This window comes from Crotalus tigris, unplaced genomic scaffold (genome assembly GCF_016545835.1).
Source record: "Crotalus tigris isolate CLP2741 ecotype Arizona unplaced genomic scaffold, ASM1654583v1 scf7180000017548.2638350, whole genome shotgun sequence".
Taxonomy (NCBI): Eukaryota; Metazoa; Chordata; class Lepidosauria; order Squamata; family Viperidae; genus Crotalus; species Crotalus tigris.
Window position 1 is genome coordinate 108,865 of NW_024096466.1, and position 26,438 is coordinate 135,302.

The window sequence follows — 26,438 nt, forward strand, 5'->3', positions numbered from 1 at the left end:
ATTTCTAAAATCAGATATACTAGGATACAGGTAGTCCTTGACTTAGGACCATAATTGAGTCCAAAATTTCTGTTGCTAAGTGGGACATTTGTTAAGTGAGTTTTCCCCATTTTATGACCTTTCTTGTTACAATTGTTAAGTGAATCACTGTGGTTGTTAAGTTAGTAATATGGTTATTAAGTGAATCTGGTTTCCCCATTGACTTTCCTTGTCAGAAAGTTACAAAAAAGTGATCATGTGACCCTGGGACACTGCAGCTGTCATTAATATGAGTCAGTGGCCAAGCATGTGAATTTTGATCATGTGATCATGTGACAATGGTAAGTGTAAAAAACAATCATAAATCACTTTTTTCAGTGCTGTTTTTTCAGTACTTTTTTTTGAACGGTCACTAAAAACTGTTGTAAGTTGAGGACTACCTGTATACACTTAAATGAAATGAAAGTTGTCAACTGTACTCTCAGGTGTAGAAAGGCTTAAAACTTTTTTCTCCAGCCAATCCATTTGTATGCTCAACTGAACACATTCACTGACTGGGCAGGGCTCCATCAAGCAGAAATCTGAATTTTTTTCCAGCTAAAACTTCAGCATCTGAACAAAGGTTCCAGCAAGATGGTTAAGCTCTTTGCTTGACTAAATTGTTTTGTCAGAGACACAACTTTAGCCTCTTCTTCCAGGAGGACAAGTAGGCAGCAGCTCTTCAGCTGAGTAAATATTTTATTCATTAGTTCCAGGAAGAACTTTGAGGTTGCCAATATATCTAGAATCCTAGGATGGATATTAACTTAAAAAAAAATTTCCAATAGCTGACAACAACCTCATATGGGGGTGAAAAAGTAGAGAAGTTAATTTCCAGCTATTCATATTGAAAATGGGGGAAAGGTGGAATAGGAATTTTTATGCAGGCTTGTGTTTTATTTCCAAATCCACAAACTGATTTGGAAATGGGCCAAAGTCTCCTCAATAAAATGTGAACCTGGGGGGAATTAAAATACCCATTTTTACTGCACCTACGTATTTGTGTTACTTTCTCTGCCTTTCTCCTTTGGTGCTCAAAGCAACATATTGGTACCTCCCAGGAGATCAGTAATCTAGCAGTGGGCTTTCATTTGCTTTGCTATATCATGGGTTTCCAATTTGTCAGAGTTCAAAGCAATTGGTGGAGGGACAATGGAGTTTAAAGCAACTTTCTTTAATTCCTAATGAAAGTTATGCTTCTAGAAGAAGAATTGGACACAGTGCTCTTAGCGTCTCTGAACTCTCAGATGCCTGTAGATAAGTTATTGTAGGACAGACAAGTCCAATGATGGCTTTTGCAGATATAATAAAGAGAGTGGTTAAAATTACACAACCAGTTAATATCCAGCAGAGAAACCCTTTTAGAGTGGATTGAGTTTTGGGCTGTTTTGATCGAAACAGCTCTTAACCAAACAGGATGGATTCTATTAAAGAATCAGTGTCTGATGGAGGCAGGGGGACTAGCATTATCCTGCACCTTGGGAAGTTTTGTTGAATTAAACTCCCAAAGCAGAAGAGCTTCAAAGGGAAATGGATTTGAAGTTTGATCAAAGGGAATTAACACTGCAACTTGCTCTTTTTCTCCAAGAGAGAGAGAAAACCTCTCCATTATTTTTAGTTTTATAGTTTCATTCTTTTACTGATAAAAGTCATATTTACATGAGAACTACAGCTTAGAATGAGAATATGAGAATTGGAGCAGCTTAGATTCCCTGACCTTTGCTGAGGTGTGTGGATAGGCTAAGAATTGGTTTATAAATTCTGTTTTATTCTTCATTTATCTGAGCTGTTTAAAAATGAGATCCAAATGGAAATTCCTATAGAAATGTGACAGTTCCCATAAAATGCATAATCAGTTTAATAATAATAATAATAATAATAATAATAATAATAATAATAGTAGTAGTAGTAGTAGTAGTAGTAGTAAAGTTGGAAAGGATCTTAGAGGTCATCTAGTCCAACCCTCTGCTCAGACAGGAAACCCTATACCATTTCTGACAAATGGCTGTCCAGTCTCTTCTTAAAAACCTCCAGTGTTGGAGCATTCACCGCTTCTGGAGGCAGGTTGTTCCACTGGTTAATTGTTCTAACTGTCAGAAAGTTTCTCCTTAGTTCTAGGTTGCTTCTCTCCTTGCTTATTTTCCACCCGTTGCTTTTTGTCCTGCCGTCAGGCGCCTTGGAAAATAGCTAGACACCCTCTTCTTTGTGGCAGCCCCTGAGATATTGGAACACTGCTATCATGTCCCCCCTCGTCCTTCTCTTCGTTAAACTAGACATACCCAATCTAGCAACTGTTCCTTATATGCTTTAGCCTCCAGTCCCCTAATCATCTTTGTTGCTCTTCTCTGTACTCTTTCTAGAGTCTCAACATCTTTTTTACATCGTGGTGACCAAAACTGGATGCAGTATTCCAAATGTTGCCTTATCAAGGCATTGTAAAGTGGTATTAATACTTCACGTGATCTTGATTCTATCCCTCTGTTAATGCAGCCTAGCACTGTGTTGGCCTTTTTGGCAGCTGCAGCACACTGCTGGTTCATATTTAAGTGATTGTCCACTAGGACTCCAAGGTCTCTCTCACAGTTACTACTATTGAGCAAGATACCCCCTATATTATACCTGTGCATTTGGTTTTTCTTGCCTAAATGTAGAACCTTGCTTTTTACACCATTGAATTTCATTTTGTTAGATAGTGCCCAGTGTTCAAGTCTGTCCAGATCCTTCTGTATCTTAAGCCTGTCTTCTGGAGTGTTGGCTATTCCTGCCAGTTTGGTGTCGTCTACACATTTGATGAGTTCCCCATCTATCGCCTCGTCAAATCGTTGATATAGATATTGAAGAGCACTGGGCCCAGAACAGAGCCCTGGGGCACCCCACTACACACTTCCCTCCATGTTTATTGTACCTGTACCAACCTTTTTGTTCTGGGAGCTCAAAGCAAGGTGCACTGTATCCCTACAAAGCACTATGATGTAGAATGGGTTGGGAGTGCAAACTCACTGCGTGTCAAGGATAACTGCTGGAAGGGAGCTAAACAATTGAATTGGTGGCCATTTTTCATGTATGACACATACAAAAGGGGTGGGGCTTGGAACACACAGTTGGGATTGCCATTATGAGTCTCTGGTGGACCTCATGCCATCAATCTCTGTAAACAAGAAGGTTTGTTTCTAAATATATTTTCTTTTACTGTCTCCATTCCTAAAAGTATTTTATCCAAATACTTTTGGGATTGGCCAAGAACATCAACGTTTAAAGAAGTGAAAAATCCAAATGAGAATTTCATCCTGATCTGCAGAGGGAAGAGAATCCTCAAATAGCCACAGACAAAGAGTAACAGCCCAGTGCCAGTGGTTAACCATTGTTCCTTCTCATTTCTATTCAGACAAGTAACACAGAGCACAAAGAGACTCTTGTCACACAGACAAGGAGGGAAAGTACCACTGTAGTCCACAGTGCTTTTCTTAATAGGATCATCTGGCAAGGAAATAGGAATACAGGTAGTCCTTGGCTTACAACAGTTCATTTAGTTACCATTTGAAGTTACAACAGAAATGAAAAAAACCCTGAGTTATGACTTTTTTCACACTTAGGATCTTTGTGGCATCCCCATGATCAAGTGATCAAAATTCAAATGCTTGACAATTGATTCATATTTATGATGGTTGCAGTGTCCCGGGGATCATATGATCACTTTTTGTGATCTTCTGACAAGCAAAGACAATGGGGAAACCAGATTCACTTAACAACTGGGTTGCTAACTTAACAACTGAAGTGATTTGCTTAACAACTGTGGCAAGAAAGGTCATAAAATGGGACAAACTCAATAAATATTTCATTTAGCAACAGAAATTTTGGGCTCAGTTGTGGGGGAAGTCAAGGACTATTTGTATATGTATGTGTGGATGAAGCTGAGATAGTATAAGACTAGAAAGAAAAATCAGTACATTCCATTCCATTTCTTTCCTCTGTTGTTTCTTTTTCTATTCTTCCCTTCCCTTGCCTTTTTAAAATCATACCACCAGAGTACATTAATATGCTTTCATCTATACATTTAAATGAAAACATAGAAACCTATGAAAATATGAATCCAATTTTGGCTTCACTCAAGTTAATCTGTGATCTCAGGGCCTTGTGTGGCCACCAGAGGCCTTCAACCTTGAAGGCAACTACATGGTCTTTTCTGTGGTGGCACCAAGCAGTAAAATGCCCTGCTAGCTGAAATTGGGATGAAATTGAGCACTGAATGGCCCGAGGCATTTGCCAAAATGCTCAGTTGACTAGAAAAACATTTCTCTTCCCATATGGATTATTGCATTCTGTGAATTTGTTTTCATTCCCTATATATTTTATTTTAAGCTACTTTGAGTTTCTTTCTTTTTTTAAAAAAAAAAGTTAGCTATATGTATTATGTAGACATTAAATCAGCAAGGTGTTAAAATGAAGACTGTTCCCATACCACCAGGCTCTCTGAAATTCCTGGATTTGGCCTTAGCAATTGTGCTTCATATTACATCCCTTTTTCCTGGAATTTGAAAGACAATTATTCAGTTCAATGATAAAAAAACACCCAAAGACTATTTTTTGGAAGGAGACTTCATGAATTTCCAACTCTGACCGCTCTAGTGATCTAGCCACTAACAACACTGCTGAGTTAAGTGCTATTATCCACCTATCTTTGAGTCAGCAGAATCCTATAAAAGCATGAAATTTACTGCCCCCCATTGCTGATCCTTATCCTGCCTCCATTGCATCTTTTCTGATTCACTGCTGAATACTACTATCCTAATTATTAGTGTGTAGCATCTGATAGGCTGATTCAGCTTTCCTGTCCTCTTTTTTCTGCAGGCCACCCAGCGGTAGGCAAAGTATCAGGCAAAGTATCAGGGCAAATCTGGTTGCAGGACCATATTTAGGTTCCTTTCTAGGTTCTAAGCAGAGTTGAACACAATTGGAAAAACCCCAAAGTCATGAAGAAAAGATGCTGAGTTACTAGCAGCACTTTCTGTTCATACCCATTCCTTTTATATGGGCAAGAAAGACTGACTGCCAAGTTCCCTAGCTTTCTATTTACTATTTTTTTTTGCTATATATCCTATAACTATAAATATAAAAATGGTAAAAAGGACTATGAGAAAATCCTCAGACATACCGGTAGGAGCTTTAGATAGCACTCTATAGGAAATGCCCATTCATGAAACTGTTCTTGGGTGTGAAATAGACATTTCTGAACTGGTGACTTGAATAACTGATTTGTGTCCCCATAAAAAATAACCCACTGGGGAGGGGTGGGTTGAACAAAACATCAAATCATAATAGCCCTGGGAACACATACTAGGCTAGACATAAAACTAATCAAACTTAAAATTATGCAAGATTAGAATGATGATCAAATAAAATGACACTCTCACTGCTAATCTAGTTAAGTATTGTGTGAATATAGCCATAATGTGAAAACAAATGATTTCAGTTCAGTTTTTGTGAAACATGATAAAAATCAAGTCTCCATTAAATTGAGCTTGATTCCTGGTGACTTTGTGGAGACATGCATGCCATTTTCTTGGTCATTGCCATTGCCTTCTTTGGGGAGATTTTTATTTTTTACTTCCTAGTGTAATCTACAACCTCACTGTTCCCGATAATCTCCCATTCAAATACCAACCAGGCTCACAATCCCAGATAAGCTCAACCAAACATTTCCATCTGCTAAATCTCTTGAACATTCCGGCACAGCTGTTTCTCCACCAAGATAGCTTTTGTAAATTCTTTGCCCAAGGATAACCATCCTGAGGCAAAGTGACCTGGGGAATTGCTATACGTTCCTGTTGCTTTTCTAATATTGTCATTTTTTGATACCATTTCTGGGTATCATTTCAGATTTGTATTTATTGGGAGAAGGTCAGTGGAATTGGGAAGTTTATCCAATATGATTGTAGATTGAGACTGCTGGCTTTTTAATAAATGAAGATACTATTAGCCAAAGAATTTTCATAATCAAGAGCCTTTAGATTAGGTCATACTTAAGCTTCTTATTAATCAAGCATAAGAAGCACATATCATACACATGGCCACACACATCAGTGCCAATAAACTGCAAATTGAGGGAAATTTTTAGTTTAAAGGGATAGAATTGCAGCGTTATGGATTAAAAATCAAACTTCCTAACTTTCTTTACTTAGTCACCTGTATATAACTGATTCAAATAATCTCTGATAGATGTTCTAGTACATTTTTTTCATGACAAATTGAATTAACAATTGATTTGTATAATGTGACCTTCTTGAGAGATGAAAGCACAATCAGCAACCCGCCAGGGGATTTGGATTACTCAAAGTTCAGAGCACTGGAATAGAACACAGAATCCTGGCTATTTTCTGCATGCATGCTTGTCTGCTCAGTTGCAGGGAAGACTGAACAAACACAATTCTAGTTTTTTTGTGTGAAACTGTCAGAAATGCCCAAATGTCTTCCTTTTCCAAGTATGTCTAGTACAAGGTAGCTACAGTAGTAATTAAGATGTTGGATTAAGACTAGGGAAATTGAAACTCAGCTATGGAAGCCTACTGAGTAACTGGAAGCCAGGCTTTAACCAGGGGTCCCCAATCTCCGGTCCATGGACCAGTACCGGGCCATGGCATGCCAGCAACTGGACTGCACAAACAAGCAAAGCCTCATCCATGCGATGTAGGCAGCACACAAAACCACCCACCCTCTGATCCGAGGAAAAACCTCTCTCAATGGCATCGGTCCCTTGTGCCCAAAAGGTTGGGGATCTCTGCTTTAACCAAACCCATCCTACAGAATTTTTGTGGGAAAAAGTGGAGGAATAATACCTATCTTATCTACATCATCCTGGGAAAAAAAAGGGGGGGGGGATAAACTGAATGAATCACATATTGCTTTGCTCTTACTTTCCTCAACTTGGCATGAGCTTAAGAATTGTCTTTATTACTCTCCAGGATATCAGGTTGAGAAAAGCTGGCATATCCATAGCTATCCTGAATGGGGTCCCTCCCCAGTTTCCTAAATTCGTCTTCAGGATCACAGACAAATCTGTTTAATTAGGTAACCCCGTGACCTCAACTTGTTAGTTATACATGAACTTCTCTCTGATTAGGTTACCTCACTTGGTTGATCCAGCAAGGAAGAAGGAGAAGTATCAAAATGGAAAAGGGAAGGCACACCATCAGGCAATAATGTATCAGACTGGAATGGAGAACATACATTTTGTACTTTTCAAATGTTTCACCCCACCAAAATGGATAATTTTGAAAGAAAACAGTTCTTGCTATAGACAATAATCTCTAGCAATAGTTAACCTAGTTTGTCTTCTTGTAGAATCCATTCAAGTTTCCTGAGTCTCCCTGTAAAAAATGGCAGTCTCTACTTGGAGATAGTCATATGGTATTTCATGACTATCTGGCTTTCTCAACCTAGAGATAGCCAGGTGGTATTTCACTTATTGAAGGACTGATAAAGAAGACTAAATCTTAGAGGGTTTTTTTTTTAATCATACACAGTGGACTTGTGAAAAAGCAAAGAAATTTTGGATGCAAATCCATACAACGATGCAAAAAATATTATAGACTAACATCATGATGAAAGCAGAATTATTCCTATTAAGTTTTATGGACAAGGAATTGGAAAAGTAATATGTGAAATTTACATTGTATATATGGTAACCATGACAAGATTACTGTATACAAAAAGTTGGAAAAGCAATAAAATACTTAACAGTGGAAGATTGGATATAAAATGAATTGAACTTGCAGAAATGGCAGAGCTGATCGTTTTGGTTAGGAAAAAAACCCACAGTATTTTATTTGAAGGACTAGAAATATTATATGGACTTTTTGTTGAAAAAAGAAAAGATCAAATTGATGATTTCTAGTTTTAAGATTTAAAAAAAGGATGAAGAGGATGGGAAAAAATTAAGATGAAAATTATTCAATAGAAAGAAGGGCAGAAAGCATAATTATATGTTTATTTTCCTTTTTAAATTTCTTTTTTTCTCTTTTTCTTATAACTTATCTTTTTTGTTTTATTTTGTATATTTTTACTGTATAAAGCATTGTTTCTCATGGATCTTTTTTTCTACTTTCTTCTAGCTGGCAACTAACAAGCCACTCTACAGACATTGATTTATGGGGGTTCTCAAAATAACACATGAGAGACCTATGCATTGAAAAGTACTACAGTGACCTATGTGATAAGGATAAGGCCAAAGGTTAAAGGATAAAGGTTAAGGGTTAGAAGTTGAACTTCCCTCTGGGTGTATACGAGTGTTCTTGAAAGTGGGAAATGAACATGATTACTGATGCAGCTTCTATTAATATAACACAAAGGACATTTATTTAGAGGAAATGCTTAATACTACTAGGTAGAATCAATAAAAGTAATTTTCTTGTGGAGTTGATTCTTAGGCTGGTCTACATTATGGGGCTGATAGCTAGTGTCTTATTACTGATCTTGTGAATGCTTTCTTCCAGGACATTCTTTTGATTTCCCAGTCTAGCTTAGAGACCCTAAAGTCATATTATTACTTGGTAGTCACCTGTCTAAGTACTAACCAGACCCAACCTTACTTAGCTCCTGAGATTAGACATGGTCCATAAGGCACTGGAAATGATCATCCACCAATGCTTAGAAGTCTCATTTCAAATAGGAGAGCATTTCAATGTTTTTTGCCTCCCAAAATGATTATTCTATGAAACCTAGCTGAAATTACTTCCCTGATACTCCAGGTGGAAGATTGTAATGTATGATGGCTTGTACATGCAATAAGCATAAGGAAAGTCCATAGAAAACAAAGGAACAAGCAATCCAAGCCAAATCTTGGAGAAAAAGGAGACAAATGATAAAAATCTTTCCTGCTGGGTTTCCTTCAGTTGAAGGAAGGCAATGTATGAGCCCAATAAAGACTACTGTTTGTTATGCATGGTTTGAGTCTGGTCTGGAATCAGAGAGGGTCAGTGTTAGTAGGGGAAAATGTAAAGGTGCCAGGATAGACATAGTGAGGTCATCCCATAATGTTCCCAGTTGTTCATTCTGCCTGTAAAGGTCATAGTTTGATTTAAAATGTTTTCTTTATCATTTCTATGTACTCTTTCTGGGGTATATAACCCTATAACCATTCTTAATTTGGGGCTCATTTGCATTCATTTGGTTGGAACTCCTGTATTGTCTTTGTACAGGCCAATAAAGATATTTTGAGGCATCTAACTTTAAATGCTTTGGATTCTCATTTGGCATTTTCCCTACAACATATCTTCCCCCAGCATTACCTATCACTGTAATTCAACTGCTGGTTCAGAGAATGGAAATCTCTTTCTACCATGGGCACAAAAGTATTTATAGGTAAATTTAAAAGAACAACCGTCACCATCACCACTATCACCACTTGCATTTCAGTTCTAGACATTGAGCATCTACATCATAATATTCACCATACTGAATATCATTGGCTCTTTCATAGTTTTAAAGCAAATTAGTATTAAAAATCAGAGACTAGTTTGAAGATAGTCCATTCACAAGGGGCAATATGACAGATGTAGTTATGTACATGTTGTAGTTCAGAAAAACTACAACTAGGGGGCAATAGTGCCCTAGCTGAAGTTGAAACTCAAGTACTTTGGCCACCTAATGAGAAGGAAGGATTCACTGGAGAAGAGCTTAATGTTGGGAAAGATTGAGGGCAATAGAAGAAGGGGACGACAGAAAATGAGATGGCTGGATGGAGTCACTGAAGCAGTAGGTGTGAATTTAAATGGACTCCAGAAGATGGTAGAGGACAGGAAGACCTGGAGGAACATTGTCCATGGGGTCGCGACGGGTCGGACACGACTTCGCAATTAACAACAACAGTGCCCTAGCTAGGTCAGTTCTGAAGCACATTTATGAAGGTCAGCTGTACAAAGATGCATTAAGGAACTTGACTTGATTGACTGCCTGTGATGTCAGTTAAGCCTTGGAGCAGCAACTAGAGGCAATCATTAGAGGCAAACTATGTGTCTCAGTGTTCTAGACAAAAAAAATATAACATATGGAAAGCTTGGACTAAGAGCAACAGCCTAACAGATCAGTTGGGCTTGCAGCAGGTAGGCATTATTAAAAGGCTGACTTAAGGCAAGGTGCCTATATGTACTCATATATCTATGAATCTTTGTAAGTATATATCTGTATGCATGGGATGATTTCAAACAATGTCCCAGAGTTCAGTTGCCATAATTCTTATTGTACAACATACATTGTACAAACTCTGCTCATGACAAAGTTAAAACAATTAAGTATAGATAATATTTATGTTTATAGGAAACTGAGATCCACCCCAAAGGATTTTCTGCAGGCAGCAGAAAATAGCAACAATGACAAAGCTTTGGTGCCAGTTATAATTACAACAGTCAAATGAGGGCCCAAATTAAGGGTATCCTGGCTAGTCAAGCCTGTCCCTGGAGCCGCTCTTGTGGCTGGTTCTGGTTGGGAAATTCCCCTGGGGAGAGGCCAGGCCCCTGGGGCTGAGGCACAATGTGAGGAAAGGGGTTCAAAAATGGACCTTCCCGTTGTGCCTGTCTGACCTGGGGAGGCTGCCCTCTGTGGATTAGTGGTTTCCCTGCTTGACTTGGCTCGCTTGGAATTATTCTTTCCACTTGCCTCAGTAGTATGTTTCCTCTTGGCCGGCTCGTTGGTAGACTTTTCTGCCATGATGAATCTGCTTTGGGCTCAACCTCAGCAAAAATACCCCCCCTCAGGTTGTAACTTACTAAGGGAGCCCAGCAGAGATGATCCGGCCCGGTGAGGGGGGTGGGCAATGGGGGGTTGGTAGGCAGTGCGTCCTTCCGGAATGAGCTTGCCCTCCCCAATCCGATCTGCCTGTGAAAGGTTCGTCAATTTTAGAGGCCTCTGCCTCAAATTGTCAGAAACTGCCTTCTGGAATGTTCCTGCAAGCAGTCTGGGCCTCTGTAAGTCTCAAAATGGCCACCAGGAGGTGATTCAAAATGGCGGCCGCAGCTCTGCGCGCCAAAAACTGCCATTGGAAGGAAGGCCTGTGAGGCCTGAGGCCTAAGCTGCGATGAGCCCTCGTTCCAGAGAATCACCTGGGCTCCTAATGCAGCGGAGGGTGTTTGGATGGTCAGCTGGGAGGATCTGAGACTGTGAGGCCTGAGGCCTAAGCTGCGATGAGCCCTCGTTCCAGAGAATCGCCTGGGCTCCTAATGCAGCGGAGGATTCAAAATGGCGGCTGCAGCTCTGCGCGCCAAAAACTGCCATTGGAAGGAAGGCCTGTGAGGCCTGAGGCCTAAGCTGCGATGAGCCCTCGTTCCAGAGAATCACCTGGGCTCCTAATGCAGCGGAGGGTGTTTGGATGGTCAGCTGGGAGGCGCTGAGACTGGCCTAGGCCTGATAAGGCCTTCAGGCCTCGGTGAAGTTTCGGAGCTTCCGGAACTGCAGTCAGTTGTAAAAGTCACACTAGAGCTTGGCTCTGTTAGCAGCAATTCAAGGAAGCTCTCAGAAGAGGAGAGGAAAAAAAGGGACTATGGATGCCCAGCCTGTCAGCCCGGGCGGGCAGTCAGGTGAGGATGATTCCAATCGCTGGAAATCTTCTTTATATTATGAAATTAATTAATGAAATCAATTAAATAATGAAAAATGAGTAGTTAGAGCTAGGCTAACAGAATAAGAAAAAGGGAAAATACACAGTCTTCTGCTCCAGGAGCGAAGAAAAAATGCGTCTTAGAGCAAAGAGACTAAGTCTAAAACTGGGGTGCAGTTGGCACAAAGGGGGCGGTACTAAATTTTAGACTTAGTCTAATTGGAGCAGATATTATATTTGGTGGCAATAAATACCTTATGATAATTATTTTATTCCTCTCATCTTCTGGATGGTCAACAAGCCATTATTTTAAGTTTAGAGTTGATAATTCTGACCAGTAGAACAAGGAGAATTCTTTTTCCCTTTAAGAACACGACTCCTGACAATTCTGTTTTGTTAAATACACAAAAGTAAACAAAAATAATAATGGCAGACTTTGGATTCAACTGAATTCACAATTCCAATGGGCGTTGATTTTCCTGCTGGAGGGTTAAATAATTTTTGTAAACCTATGTGGAGTGAGAGGAGAAGGAAAGAAATAATTGGGTTTTAGTGATTGATAACTCTGCTCCCAAATCAGAATAATTCTTGTAATTAGCTCATCTTTGATTTCAAATAAAGAGCTTGTGGGAAAGCAGAGATCTTTAGTTTTATTCCTTGCTGTATCTGGCTGTATCTTATGGTGATCTTCTTTAACTCTGAGGATTCTATTATTTATTCAAATGGCAAGTATGCACTCTATTTTGGCTACTAATCTATGTCAGAAAATAAGGATATCATTGTTTTTGCAGTCCACATTTATCAGCATTCTTATATATCCTATAGCTCTGCTTCAGCTTCAACAATCAGCTCCTATATTCAGGAAGGAGCATTATATTCCTTATGAACAATCCTTCATTTTGCACTTCTGTTTCCATTAGCTAATTTGTATTTCCCACAAAAAGCACAAAATGCACTGTATTTTCTTCCACAGCAACTTTATAAGAACAATCCATTTAAGGCTGCATTAAACAGAGTCTAATAGCATCTTTCACATTAAGATCCCATTTGTTGGAATAGGTACATCTAAAATAGGTGCCTCTCCTACCTACCCATATATCCTATCTTTTCCTACATACCTGAGCTTAATCTAGTGTTTCTCACCTTTGGCACCTTGAAGATGTGTGAATTTCAACTCTCAGAATTCTCTAGCCAGTCATGTTGGCTGGGGAATTCTGGGTGTTGAAGTCGACACATTTTCAAGCTGCCAAGACTTAGCCTCTCCATCTTCTACCTGTTTGCCTTCCTCCAGGTGAGCCATACAATTTCAGTTTTTCTCTCTCTTACCAATTAAGCATTGTTTCTCCAAGCTGCTGTGCATGCACATCCTATAAAACCTACCTGCCAGATGGCTTTTTTCACTTCACTCTTTCCTAGTTATGTATTCACCATGTACCCATCCATTATACTCTCTGCCCTTTCCTTCCAAAATGCACACTGAACAGTGTGTGATGTGTACAAATGTACTGATCACATGTGCTTTCTCCCTTTGACCCTCCTATCATGTTTACTCATCATTCTTTGGCTGCTGCCACTTCCAGCAGCACCACTCATTTCTGTTCACCTGGTCTATCTCTTCTAATCCATTCTGCACTCTTTTGAAAGACATTGCATGTTATGAACGAAAACGGATGCCAGTCTTTAAAAATGAGTCTTTCTTGATTAGTGCTCAGTTCCTGAAATATCATAGAGGCACCTAAATATTTTTATTGACAACAATACCAAAGCACTTCGTAGCTTTCTTCCAATAACCTTTTCTTTTTAACTTCCCAGTTTACTTTACAATATTATATTTCCTGTAAGTCTCCCATCCAAATACTAACCAGACCTGATCCTGCTTAGCTTAAACCCTATTTCAATCACCATATTTCTAGGAATATTTTTATTTAAAAAGAAAAGCTTCAGAAAAATGCACTTTACAACATATGCACCAGTTTGGATGACTACTGATAAACTTCATTTTCTTATAAACTTCTAGCATTCTGCTAGCAAAAAAAGAAGAAACTTGCAGTCATTTCTGCTTTCCCAAGATAGACATCAATTCCTTTACAGCCAGAAGTCATTTACAGGCCCTGGAGGTGTCTAACCCTGAGCTTGCAGAAAGGAGAAGGACTGTGTAGTTTAAATATCATCAGCAGATTAATTGCAACTAGCTCTAGACCTGCAAATGATTGTTCCCAGAGGCATCATATAAATGCTTCCCATATAATAAGGAAAATGAGACTGCAGATTTCCTAAGAATTCTTAGGGGGGATAGAGGGAGAGAAAGAGAGACGGGAATGGAACCCTTTCAGCACTCAGCTTTTCCAAATCTCCAACAAGAGATATGGCAGCAGTTACTCAGAAATCCCAGAGTCTTTCTCCAGGTATCACCAAGCATCACCAAGATAATTAAGGCTGTCTCCTTATCAAAATAGATCTAAAGCCAGATCTGAATTTCCAGCTTCTGAGCCCAAAAACCAACCAAAGCCCAAGTTAGAAAAGGCTTATTTGGTTCTATTTAATAAATTCTAATTTCAACACTTTCAAATAGGTAGCCAGAGCAGAGTTCTGTGTCAAACTGTGTGTCCAATCAGGATCCCCCCCCCTCTCTTTCTCTCTTTCTCTTGCAATAGGTGTCTGCTTATGTTTAAAAGTTTTGGCTGTAAGATGCTGTGTTGATTTATCACTGCTAGGGCTGCCAGAAGTCAATGGGGGGGGGGTTTCTATTTAATTTGGCAAAAAACACAGGGTTTCCTTGAACATTACAAAGGCATCTTTTCCCCACTGCCAAGATGAAGTAGAAGCAAAAGGAAGAATCTGCATTCTAAACATGTTTTCTCCAAGGGTACCCAAATGTCGCCACTTTGATGTGAAACTTATGGGTAATTAAGGCTCAACATTATATCCCTAATTCGCCACCAATGTTAGAAACAGAGGATGACGAAAAAATTCAGGAGCAGCAGCTGCTCTTTTCACAGTGATACAATAACTATCACATTAATAGGAAGGGGTGAGGGGGTGGAAAGAAAGGAAGGAGGGAGGGAAGGAGAGTGGAAAAGCACCTGCTTCTATAAATGGTGTTGAAATACGGTGCAGCTAATCTTCTGCTGCCTGTCACATTAATTGTTAGAAAGCTACAGTTGATATAAATCTATTTGTCCCTTGACTAAAATTAATCCGGTTTTAAGCACATCATTTATCTCAATGTAATTGAAGGGAGGGGGGAGCAGGGGAGACAATGCTTTGGTAAAATTTAAGCGGAGAGAACTGGCCACTAGGACAGCTGAAATATTTATGGTGGCCAAATCTTCGTGTGTGTGTGTGTGTGTGTGCGCGCGCGCGCGCGCGCGTGCGCGTGCGCACATACGTGTAAAATGATGGGGAGATTCTTTGCTGGAATCTACCAACAGAATAGTAAAGCAATCTGTTCATCACCTTGATCCAAAACAAAAATGCACAGAGAGATAAGTATCCATCACTGTGTAGACCTTTATACTGTTCTTTCTCACATTGTCTTCTTCTCAACATCCTTCTGAAGATCACTTTTCTGTTCAACAGTGTTGTGTCCTGAGCCTGCAAAAGCAGGCTCGGGACATTGCATTGGTCCCGGGCATTCCAAAAGCTGCCCGGGACCAGACAGAGCGGCGCCAGCCTTGTGCACATGTGCAAAGCACGAAAATGCTGTTCCTATTGGTTGACATTGTCTGGGTTTCTGGCCATATAAAAAGGCCTGCGTGCCTTTTGCTTTTTGCTTGGTTGTTGGAGAAGGAGAATAAAGAGTAGTTAACTGTTACCATGTGTCTTCATCATTCGCATGCGAACGAAGGATTTAACAAACAGGATCATTAAAGATCCCATCATCCTTCATTTGTCACTGTTTGTCTCCAAATAGAGAGAGAAAGAGAAAGAGAGAGAGAGAGAGAAGGAGGGACATTTAAATATTTCTCAAGTTGAGATCAACTTCTGGTGACAATATGGACATACTGTATATACAAATAGTCCTCAACTTATAACCATTAATTCAGCAACTGTTTGAAATTGCAAAGGTGCTATAAAAAATGGACTGATGGCTTATGCTTAAATCTGCAGCGCTCCTATGGTCACATGATTAAAATCTGGGCACTTATCAGCCTGCCTGCACTTATAATCCCAGGAGTACTTCAACTCCCCCCCCCATCTCCCTCCCACCTCTGTCCATTTGGCTGCTCTGCATCCTGCCTTGTGGGGCCACAAGCAGCCCTCCAAGTGCATGGCTCTGTGACTGCTTGCCATGCCACAGGAAGCCTCAGCCACCCCAGCAAATGCCAGCAAGTGTTTGTTTTCTTCATGGGAGAAGCTGGCTCTAAAAAAAGAGACAGCAGTGAAAATCTTTCGAAAGACAGTGCAGCCTTAGCCACAAAACCAATGGCAAAGACAGTGAAAAGGATCTGAAAAGGAGATAGTAAAGGCAATGAGGCACTTCTGCTTTGGCTATGGTGGGATTTCTGATGGTTACTTATCTAAACACTATTCTAAAGACACTTTTGAGTATGCAATTTACCCAAGATATCAACAGAAAAGCTCACTTTAAAATATAGCACTTTATAACAATTCATTTTGCTAGCTTTTACGATTATCTTTAAAGGGTCCTTTAAAGTTGACATACTGTATGAGAAGAAGGCTCATAAGGATATAATGCCAGCGTTACAAATATTAAAAACTTTTGAGGAGAAAAAAAAAATCCTAAAGAAATCCAAAGGATTTGTTCAATATGAAGTTTAAGTGCTCAGTTTGCAAAGCTTTCAAGCATAACATTTTCCCGTAAGATTCAGTATTAAGCATAATCTTTGTTGCTATGCTGAATCAAGGCAAAACACAAAAACTACATACTACAAATTGCAAATAATGTATACTAGAGTAAGAAAAAAGGCAGCTAAAAGAGACAAATGTTCAAAGGAAGACACAGCAGGTAGGAGGTAATAATCTGCAATCATCCAGCTTGATTGTAAAAAACTGACATTTGCATATGCAAATTGGATGCTGAATTTCTCAGTCTTTCTCTCCCCTCTTTTTTTCCTTTCTTGAAAGTTTGATGGATTCCATGAATGTACTTTTCCCTTTGATGAAGCAACAATCACAGACCTGATACTGAAATTATAAGCACCACCTGGCCAGAACAATTGCTGGGCATTATGCACTGTGGTATATAACAAGTAAATACTTAGAGCACTGTCTTGCTAAAGTTCACTTGACTTTACCTATTTCAATGGGAAAATTTAAAAGTAGACTTCCAAAATAGTACAGAACACTTTCTTCTATGTTAGGCAATTGTATTGGGCTTCAAATATGTTGGGGGAATACATTGATTCCTTTTGGTGACTGCAGAAATCCTCTGTCTTAACTGGAGTTCCACTCCAGTGTTTCAAAGAGGGTTGTCCTTTTCCCTATATCTCTCTTGGCCATGAGACGCTAGGAAGTGTTTTTTACTGCTAAGGACAAACTTTTCACTGAAGTAGTCTTATTCCATGAGATGGAAGCCAAATAAAGGATGTATTTAAAATTATAGCACATATGGGGATATGTCAATTAGTGGTGCACATTTTGTGCAGAGAAACCAACTGATTGATCTGAAAACTTTTAACTTTTAATGCTTTAACTTATTTGTGAAAATAATAAAGGTAGGATATAAATAAATGAATAAAAATAAATAAACCTGGGTCTCTGAGTCCTGGTTCAGTACTTTAACCATAATATTATAGTGGTTGTTCTAGTTCTGCTTCTCTTCCTTTTCCATTCTGTTTTTATCCAATTCACCATATTTTCTAAGAGTGTGAGCGAGGTGTAGAGGAAGGAGTAGGTGTAAGAGCAGTACTGTAATCTTCATATCTCTTCTCTTTCTGGGAGATTTTGATTCGGTCTAGTGGAAAAGATCAGAGAAAATAAATAGTAGGGATGGATATGCCCAGCACATTTAGGGAGAAAGTGCACATTTAGGGAGAAAGAGGCAAATTCAAGATATGACACAAGAAAACAGTAGACTAAAATGAACAGCTCATATTACATTGGTGTATTTAGGCTCCCTCCAAACATTTCTGTAAGGAATCTGGTCCAATGTTTAGAGAACTCCGAAACCAGAAACCAAGGAGAACTTAAGAACTAAAAATCCATTTAACCACTAAACCTTAAAAAAAATGTCTGTCCGGTTGACTGCAGAGTGATTTAAGTATTCCATGGTCCAGAAATGGTCACTTGGAATAATTCATCAAAAGAGGTCACATTCAATAAATCTGACTCTTTAGATCCTCGTTCTCACCTGGACAACATGGCTTTGAAGTCTAAAGCCCAGACTAGAAGAGGTGCATAGCAACCCAATCACAAAACATGCCAGCAGAGCTAATACCTTTTCACTTCTATTGTCTCTTTGTGGTAGTTCATCTTACTAGTGTCATAGATCATGTCTTTAATAGCATGTGACTGGGGCCATGTTTCCTGTAAGCTAGCCCTCCCCTATGGACGCTGGGCAGGTCAAACATCTGGTCCAAACAGCTGACTGCTCCATTAAAATGATTATTTGCTGCCCTGCATTCAACTTAGTTAAGTTTCCATTGTCTCTCCCATCACAGTTGAATTGCTAATGTATCTTAGCAGGAGCTACAATCTACTTAGTCAAAGGGTTTATATAGGCTCTCATGGACATATTGCATTCTGCATCGCACTCACATAACATTCTCTTGCACACACACACACACACGCGCGCGCACACACACACACAGAGAGGTGGGGGACTAAGTAAGGATTGGAAAGGGTCTGGCTAACTGTTTTCCTTGTGAACTGCAAGCTTTTAATTCTGTGAGTCATTAAATGATCTTCAAAAATTTGACACCACCCAGGGCAGAGAACTCAGATTACGCATTCTCAATCTGAAAAACCTAAAGTCAGAAGAAGGTGGTAGCACCTTTTCACACTAATAAATCTCACTAAAAGGCATAGGTTTTAGTCTGAAAAGATATTTTGAAATATATCGTGATTGCCTGTAAACCCCCTTCTTGCTTTGCTACTTTAAAGTATATAAATAACAAATAATGCATGTCCTACCTAATACAGCATACAGTTCTCTCAAAGCAAGGTCAGTTAAGAACTATTTGAAAGGGGAGCAAGGACTCATCTTGAATTTGCCTGTCAACACTTAGTACCCAAACACCAAAAGATGCAGAGAAGTAGAATAGCAAAATAAGAGAGGCGGAAGGGACCTTCAATCTCAAGGCATTTCATGTGTCTCAAACTGAAAATGAGAAGTTTGCTCTAACCTATAAACAGAACTTGACCATTTTAAGTAGCATCTTGAATGTTCTGTTCATATAAAATAACTTTAAAATTGGTGGTCCATCCTCAGAGCGGACTCTTTTGAGTTATTTAAGGCTCTCCTCTCCATAAGTGCATATGTCCTATAACTTAGGTATTTATTTATTTTTATTTATTTATTTTATTTTATTTATGAGACTTATATACCACTTTAAGTGCAAGCACTCTCTAAGCAGTGTACACCAGTAAGCAATGTATATATATATTTACATTGCCCCCAACAATCTGGGTCCTCATTTTACCTACCCCGGAAGGATGGAAGGCTGAGTCAACCTTGAGCCGGTGAGATTTGAACCGCTGACCTGCTGAACACAGTCAGCATTATTTTTATAAATAACTTCAGACAGCAAGCATAACCAATACTCCTTCCCCTTCCTATTTTCACCCAAGAATAATCCCATGAGCTGAGGTAGGATGAGAGAGAGTGACTGGATCAAAATCACCCAGCTGAGGCAGGACTAGAACTCACAATTCCTGGTTTCTAGCCTGATTTCTTAATTATTTTGATAGCAGCATAAAAATGTTAGGACCATTTCAAATTTAGTTCTAATGAAGGACATTGAAACTGACTGTTCAGAAGTTTACCATTTCATTTCAGGTTTTTGAGTTTTAAACAAAATTAGTTCCTGCCTCCTGCCTAGTCACATCTTTCTCTGCTATGTTCAGCAATTGGAAGGTATTTTGTCTTTGAAAGACCATCTGGTTTGGGTTTATTACAAATATAAATAGCCATCAAAGAAATATAGGAGCCTTAAAGTCATTTTCTTTGATGGTGAAATATATAATATTTTATTTAAATTCTGTCAGTTAAGATTATGACAAGATAAATATGAGAATAGAACATGAACTAAGCAGAGTAAATCAGCCATACCAACCAAGGATTTCTTTAACTAATGCTTAGTGAGTTTAGACAGTCTCCTCACCATAAGCTGACATTTTAACAGAGTCTAGGAATTGTGTCTGTCAGATCTACCCTGTCCATAAGCTGAGGGACCATAACTTTATGCCTTCAATGCATCTCAATCAGCTGAACTTAGTTAAATATACATTAAATATACCTATCCTTCTTTTGGATCAATGATTCTTTCTCTGACCTCACAGAATTCCTGCAAGGGGCATGAAAAAAGACCCCAATCAATGGATGCCTTCTCAGATGATTAGAGAGACTTCAGGTGGCCACACTGCTTTCTTATGGTCTTCACTCAATTTTTATTTCTTTCAATGCATGAAGGTCATTTTAATTGCCCTATAGTACTTTATTCACTGTATTGTTCCAGCTTTCTTAATTTAGACCAAACAAGAGTGCTTCTTCTTCTTATTTTTCTTGACTACATTTACACAATTTGTTCTTCTATCTTCCTTTGATCTCAGTCTGAACATCTTGGAGATTTATCTAATTTATGCTTGTGTTCTTTTACATGTTTCATCTTTGATTTTTGCTTTAAATTCAATACATTTTCAAGCTGAGAACTCTTTATTAAATGGGCCCATAGTTGACAGTTCCAAGAAGGGTTTCTACCAATTCTTATCATGACTCTTTGTTAGCTCAGGCATTTTGCCAATTGAAGGGTAATTTCCTACTTTGGATGAACAAAGACACAAATAACAGCGCCTTGGTTACGTTTCTTTCATTATTCATTTGCGAAATTACAATCTACACTTCAGACTACTACAGCTATCAGCTTTGTACTTTATTTTCTCTAGAAAGATCTAGAATGTAAGAGGAGTAAAGATAAATAAGGGCAAAAGAATATTTTGCTTGTTCAAAACAATGTGTAGCCATAGAATTCCTAAAGTTATAACAGAATAAAATGAATTGTACACAGATATGATAGAAAAATCTAAGAGATTGGATTTATTTATTAAGGATTTATTATTTGGATTTTTCTTATTTTTAATTAAGCAATAACTACAGCACTTAGAAGTAGGACAAATCTTGTATACATTTACTCAGAAATAAATACCATTCAATTCAGCTTGAATTATATGCCAATAAGTCCATGATTCAAAGTTTGTTTTTACCCTGAACTAAGGATCATTCTCCACATTCAGACAGTTTATCTCCCTGCCTTTTAAGAATTCTCCTTTTTCAGAATACAGATAAGTAGCACAGCCATCTCTTGATTATATCTCTAACCTTATGGAAAGAGAAGAATGTCCTTTTTTAAACTATATTTTGGCTGCTAACGTTTCAGAAAGCAAGATGAATATTTTTTATTTATTTATGTATGTATCAAATTTAGATATCACCTATCTTGCTCACAAGATGATGAAAATAACTGACTAATTCCTTTGTGAGCACACGAAGTTAGAAAACATTGGAGCTGGAAGTTTTAAGAATTTTAGCAGGCAGTGCTGAATATACTTGCTAAATTTGGAACCAGGATATTTATAGGACCCTGTCTATTTACATGAAGAAAGCTCTCTACTTGGGGATGTAAGGAACATGATTGGTTACATCACAATATTGTCACAGTGAGGAAGGCCAAAATGTTCTACCTATTCTTTTAAAACTTACAGATTTTAGATTTTTGGGGTGGAATCGCCCAATTCTGAGAACTGAAAAGGTCTTTTTGATCCTTGACACCATCCCCAAATGCTGGAAGGATAACAAAATAATTACTTTTGTCTACTTCCAGACCTGCTGGGGGTTGCATGCAGTTTGAAGGATACAGGTTGTTCGTTCTACTGTATGTTTACTTACTTTACATGTAGTGTAAAGTCATATTTGGAAGCACTTCAAATACAATTATTAAGCAAGATGCAGTGAGTCATCAAATCTGAAAGCTCTTTTCTATGTTTTGTGCCTATTTTATGAAATGTGCTCCCTTCAGAAATTTACCTGAAGATGACGTTGGGGTAATTTTGTTGCCAGGTTTTGCTTTTTCATTTCTCAGGAAGTTTAAACTATTTTAATTTTGAGGGTTTTTTATTTTATGCAATTTGTATCTTTATACTACATTATTTTTAATCCTGATTCATTACTGTTACAACTTGTTGAAAGAAAAATCTTCAGGTCCAGTCCAAGCTGGGAATAAACAAAATGGAGACTGCTTAGGAAAGAAGGTTCTATTTATTGAAGAACAGAACCAACAGCATATGGTTCTGGGAAAGCTGACAACTTCCAACACTGGAAGTTTTTAAGAAGAGACTGGACAGCCATTTGTCTGAAATGGTGTAGGGTTCCTGCCTGAGCAGGGGGTTGGACTCGATGACCTCCAAGGTCCCTTCCAACTTTATTATTATTATTATTAAATGGAGTTGGATAGGTGAGATTTTATACCTTCTTTGGGCTTTGTATTTGAGGGTCTTCCTGTTCCTGTGAGGTGTACTTTGACCTGAGCTTGAGTGTGTCCTTTTGGTGGGTTAATCCTATTATGTCCTAAAGGTCAGGTCCTACTTGTCTGTGGCTGTGGTTGAAGGCGTTTTGCTTATGAATAGGTGCCCCAGTCTTTCTGAATAGGATTATCAAATCTGCATTTCTGTCTGGGGAAACTTGGGCAGAAAAGCCTTTTAAGATTTCCCCCCCTCCATTATTTCTATGGGGAAATATAATATTCTGCCTTTTTAATGTTCCCTCAAAACATTTCCTTCTCTTGGGGGGGGGGAATGCTGAGTTCCTACAAATAGTCCTCAAATTACAGCTCTGGAATTACAGATATAAATTGTGACAATGGTTAAGCAGGTCACCACAGGACATAACTGATTTTGACTTTTTGTGTGGCAGTTGTTAATTGAATGCTGCAGTTGTAAAATGAATGCCATAGTTGTTATGCAAAACCACAAGTATTTTTTGCCGGAAATCAGAAGTAAGCTCTGGTTTCTGCCCAAAAAATATTAAAAATTGCAGTCATGTGACCACATGCTACGTCAAATGGCCATAAATTTTAGCCAGTTGCCAAGCATCCAAAATGCAATCACATGACTTTGGGGAGTGGGGTTGGCTGCTGTCCCAATTTTTAATCTGGGTCCTAAATAGCCCTGGAGAGTTCTGTCATAACTTTGAACAGTCACTAACAACTGGATATAAGTCAAGGACTACCTGGATGGGATTGTTTTTTTTTCCTGCTGTAAGCTATCTTTAGGGAATGAATGAATGGAATCTACTTCAACAAATCATTATTCCCTTAACACCTTTCATCCCATTAACTATATGGAGATACTTGGTCACTTCTCTTAAAAGGTTGCTATACCAATAGCAAAAATTACTACAGCCTTAGATCAGAATTCATACCTAAAGGGAACCATAAAAGATAATATATGTAATAGAACTTCAATAAGGATCTACACAAAACCTGGGGACACCCTAATATGGCAAATCCTAGATGCTAAAATGCTATATTGCAACTGCACTTGTCACTTTTAGGCATACATCAAACAAAAAAAAATAGTACATGTAATATTTGTCAGGATAGTGTTTTGTAACAGAATATAGTTCCTTGATTCTGGTGGAATGTTAAAAGTGCTGTTGGTCTCTTTTATACCATAGAAGAAATCTGGCTTAACTGGGTGATAGGTAGATTAAAAAATGATTCTTTTGATATTTAAAACATTGGACTTTTTCAACTGGCTGCTGGTCTATATACCATAAACCCCCACCTATTCTTGTACAATTTGTGCTGCATCCTTAAATCATCCAAGAGATTTTTTTTATGGAACCCACCAAGGATAATTTGACATTAATAACCAATTTCACTTTCTGCACCTATATTATGGATTAAATTGCCACTAAAATTCAAGCAAGCTTTCTTTTCATTACAGTTCAAGAGAAGATTCAGATCATATTACTGTTCCCAGGGCTTTTAATGATATTTTTTAGCATTTCTATTTTATATCTGTTATCTTTTAATGTTGTTTTTATTATGTTTTAATGGTATTTTGCAAGCCATCCACAGCCATTAAGAGAGTGAGCAGCATAGAAATTTCCTAAAGAAATAAATAATAAAAAAGAATCAACAATCTTTTTGTGGCTAGGAGCTGCCATTATTATTTTTAGGGGACCTGAGGGTAACATTGGGAGGGCTGATGATTCAGATTAGGTGGGATTATGGTCTGGAATGTTTTTCTTAAGTTTCTGAGAGAAATTTGTTTACTTTGTTTTTCTTTTTACTATGTTAAGGCTAGTTTAAGGTTCACATGATAACTTTCTTGTTTCTACCTCAAAAAAATCAGAAACAAATACTTCTGATTTTTCTAATTTCTAATTTCATGATCTGGGTGGGCTCATGTGACTATGCATTGCCTAGCACCTGACTATAAAAGCAACTGAGGTGAGACCATGATCTCTATTAGGGCAACACAATCACTAGTTTTGCTATTGAGTGAATTACAGACAAGGCAATTCACTATATCAGGTCCTCAGCCCAGCCCAACCCAGCCCAACCCAGCCTACCCCATCTGTGCATCTTCCAGAAAGTGCCAGCGTTAAGCACTGAGCTCTTTCAGCTGAATACACTTACAGCTTTATTTCAGACCTTTCCTGTCAATTGAGGGTGCTGGGGGTGGGGGGGTGAGAGCACATGTTCTGTCCCTCCTTTATGGCTGGGATTCCTGAATGCCTGGATGAGGTTTATCTATCACACAGCTGTTGGTGATGCTTACCACCTTTCTTCTTCAAAGAAAAAGTCTATGAAGAGAAAAGTTACAGACCAAATGCCTATTTGTGTTTCAATTATATTTTATGCCTGGCTGTAAATTTGGCAGCCGTTTTTCTCCCCAGCTCCATATGGCAGTTCTATAAGTAGCAAGATTTGAGCAAAAGACCCACAGAAGGAGCTATGAAAAGTTCCCAGTTTCTTTTTAAGAAAGATATCTAGGTTACAAAAAATCTTTCCAGCATACTCAAAAGACAGTGAATGTTTGTTCATACAAGTGAATGTGATCGGTTGGGTAAGGGCACTCATAAATAATTTCCACCTTCTTTTGTGACTCTGGTTGGAACAATGGCAAGAGCACAGGTGTTAGCACACAAACACAGCAGTATCCTCCAAGGCTTATATACCTTATTCCACAATCTTTTTCTTGTCCCATTTAACCTTTACTGCCATTCTCATTTAAGCGGAATGAAACACGTAAGCAGTTAAAACAGGTTGTACAATTCAGGAAACAAGACTGTTTAAATTGTTGCTTATATATGCACTTGAATTTCACTGCAAGGTATCAGATTTAAATACTTTCCTTACCTTGCAATGATTAAAAAACATACTTATCAGTCCAGTTACATATTTGCCTATCACCTTGATACATTGCTATAATTTGCAAAATCTTCCCATGTTTTAAAATAGCAACATATAACAGTAAATAACACCTGAAATTAAAATATCCATGATAATAACGTATGACATATTAAAATAATTGAACTGAATTTAAAATAGAGCAATGGACAATAAACAGTCTTTCTGTTTCCTGCATAGGAAAATCCGTTCACTTGCATAGTTTGTGCTGTGTCACCAGGCTAAACTGGAAAATGCCACTATGCCATAAATCCATACAAACAGAGGAAAAAGTATGAACCCTGAAATCCCATTTCATAAGAATCTCAGTTTTCTTCAATTAATCAATAAATTAGCAACAGGGGGAGAGCCAAGCCCATTGCATTAGCTCATTTAACAGTATCCATGGCCTACAAAAGGTCAACACTCCCTGCCATAAACTACCATAGTCAATTTCTTTAACTGGACATGTTTTATTCTGTTTGTATATCTGAATCTTTTTCTAGATGGCAGAATAATTTGAAATTGAATGCTAAGTGCTCTAATAGTTCAGGAGATCTGGCTCTCCACATCTTGCCTTTCTGTCTAGGATCATACAAACCAGACCTGATTCAATCTATATTTGAGATGTGAAGAAAGCAGAAATAAGCTGGAGATTGCAGTTCAAGAGCTGAATGCAAGTAGGTTAAATTCAACCTGCTTCAGGATTCTATTTGAGAAAAAAGTCTTCAGGCTATATATAGGGGAATCACCAACGTTGTCAGCATTGGCTGAAAGTAGGAAGGCTGGTGGACCCTTTTACAAAACTTTTAATCTGTCCTTCCAGGAAAGCCTTAAAACTTGGTTCTGTCAGTGGGCTTGGGAATCTCATAGAAATAAGGAGGTCATGACAAGAAATATATATACAGTATATAAGGTTTTGAACGAATCTCTCTGTTATTTTGTTTATATTTATCATTTTAATGGCTTTTAATTATTTTGTTTGAATTGTTTTGTTGAACTGAGTGTACCACTCACTATCACATATGTGAGATGGATGGCTATATAAATTTGATAATAAATAAATACCTAAATAAATCCTGCCAGGTTTGAACAATAAATTATTAGAATATTTCCCCTTTACCCCTTTTAATAGGCAGTAACAGAGATGAGGAAAGGGCAGCACAGCAGCTTCCAAATGGTCCAGTAAAGAACCTATAAAAAGTTGTGTTGAATTGTTACAGAAAATGCTCTACTCCAACATAAAAGTAAAACTTTCC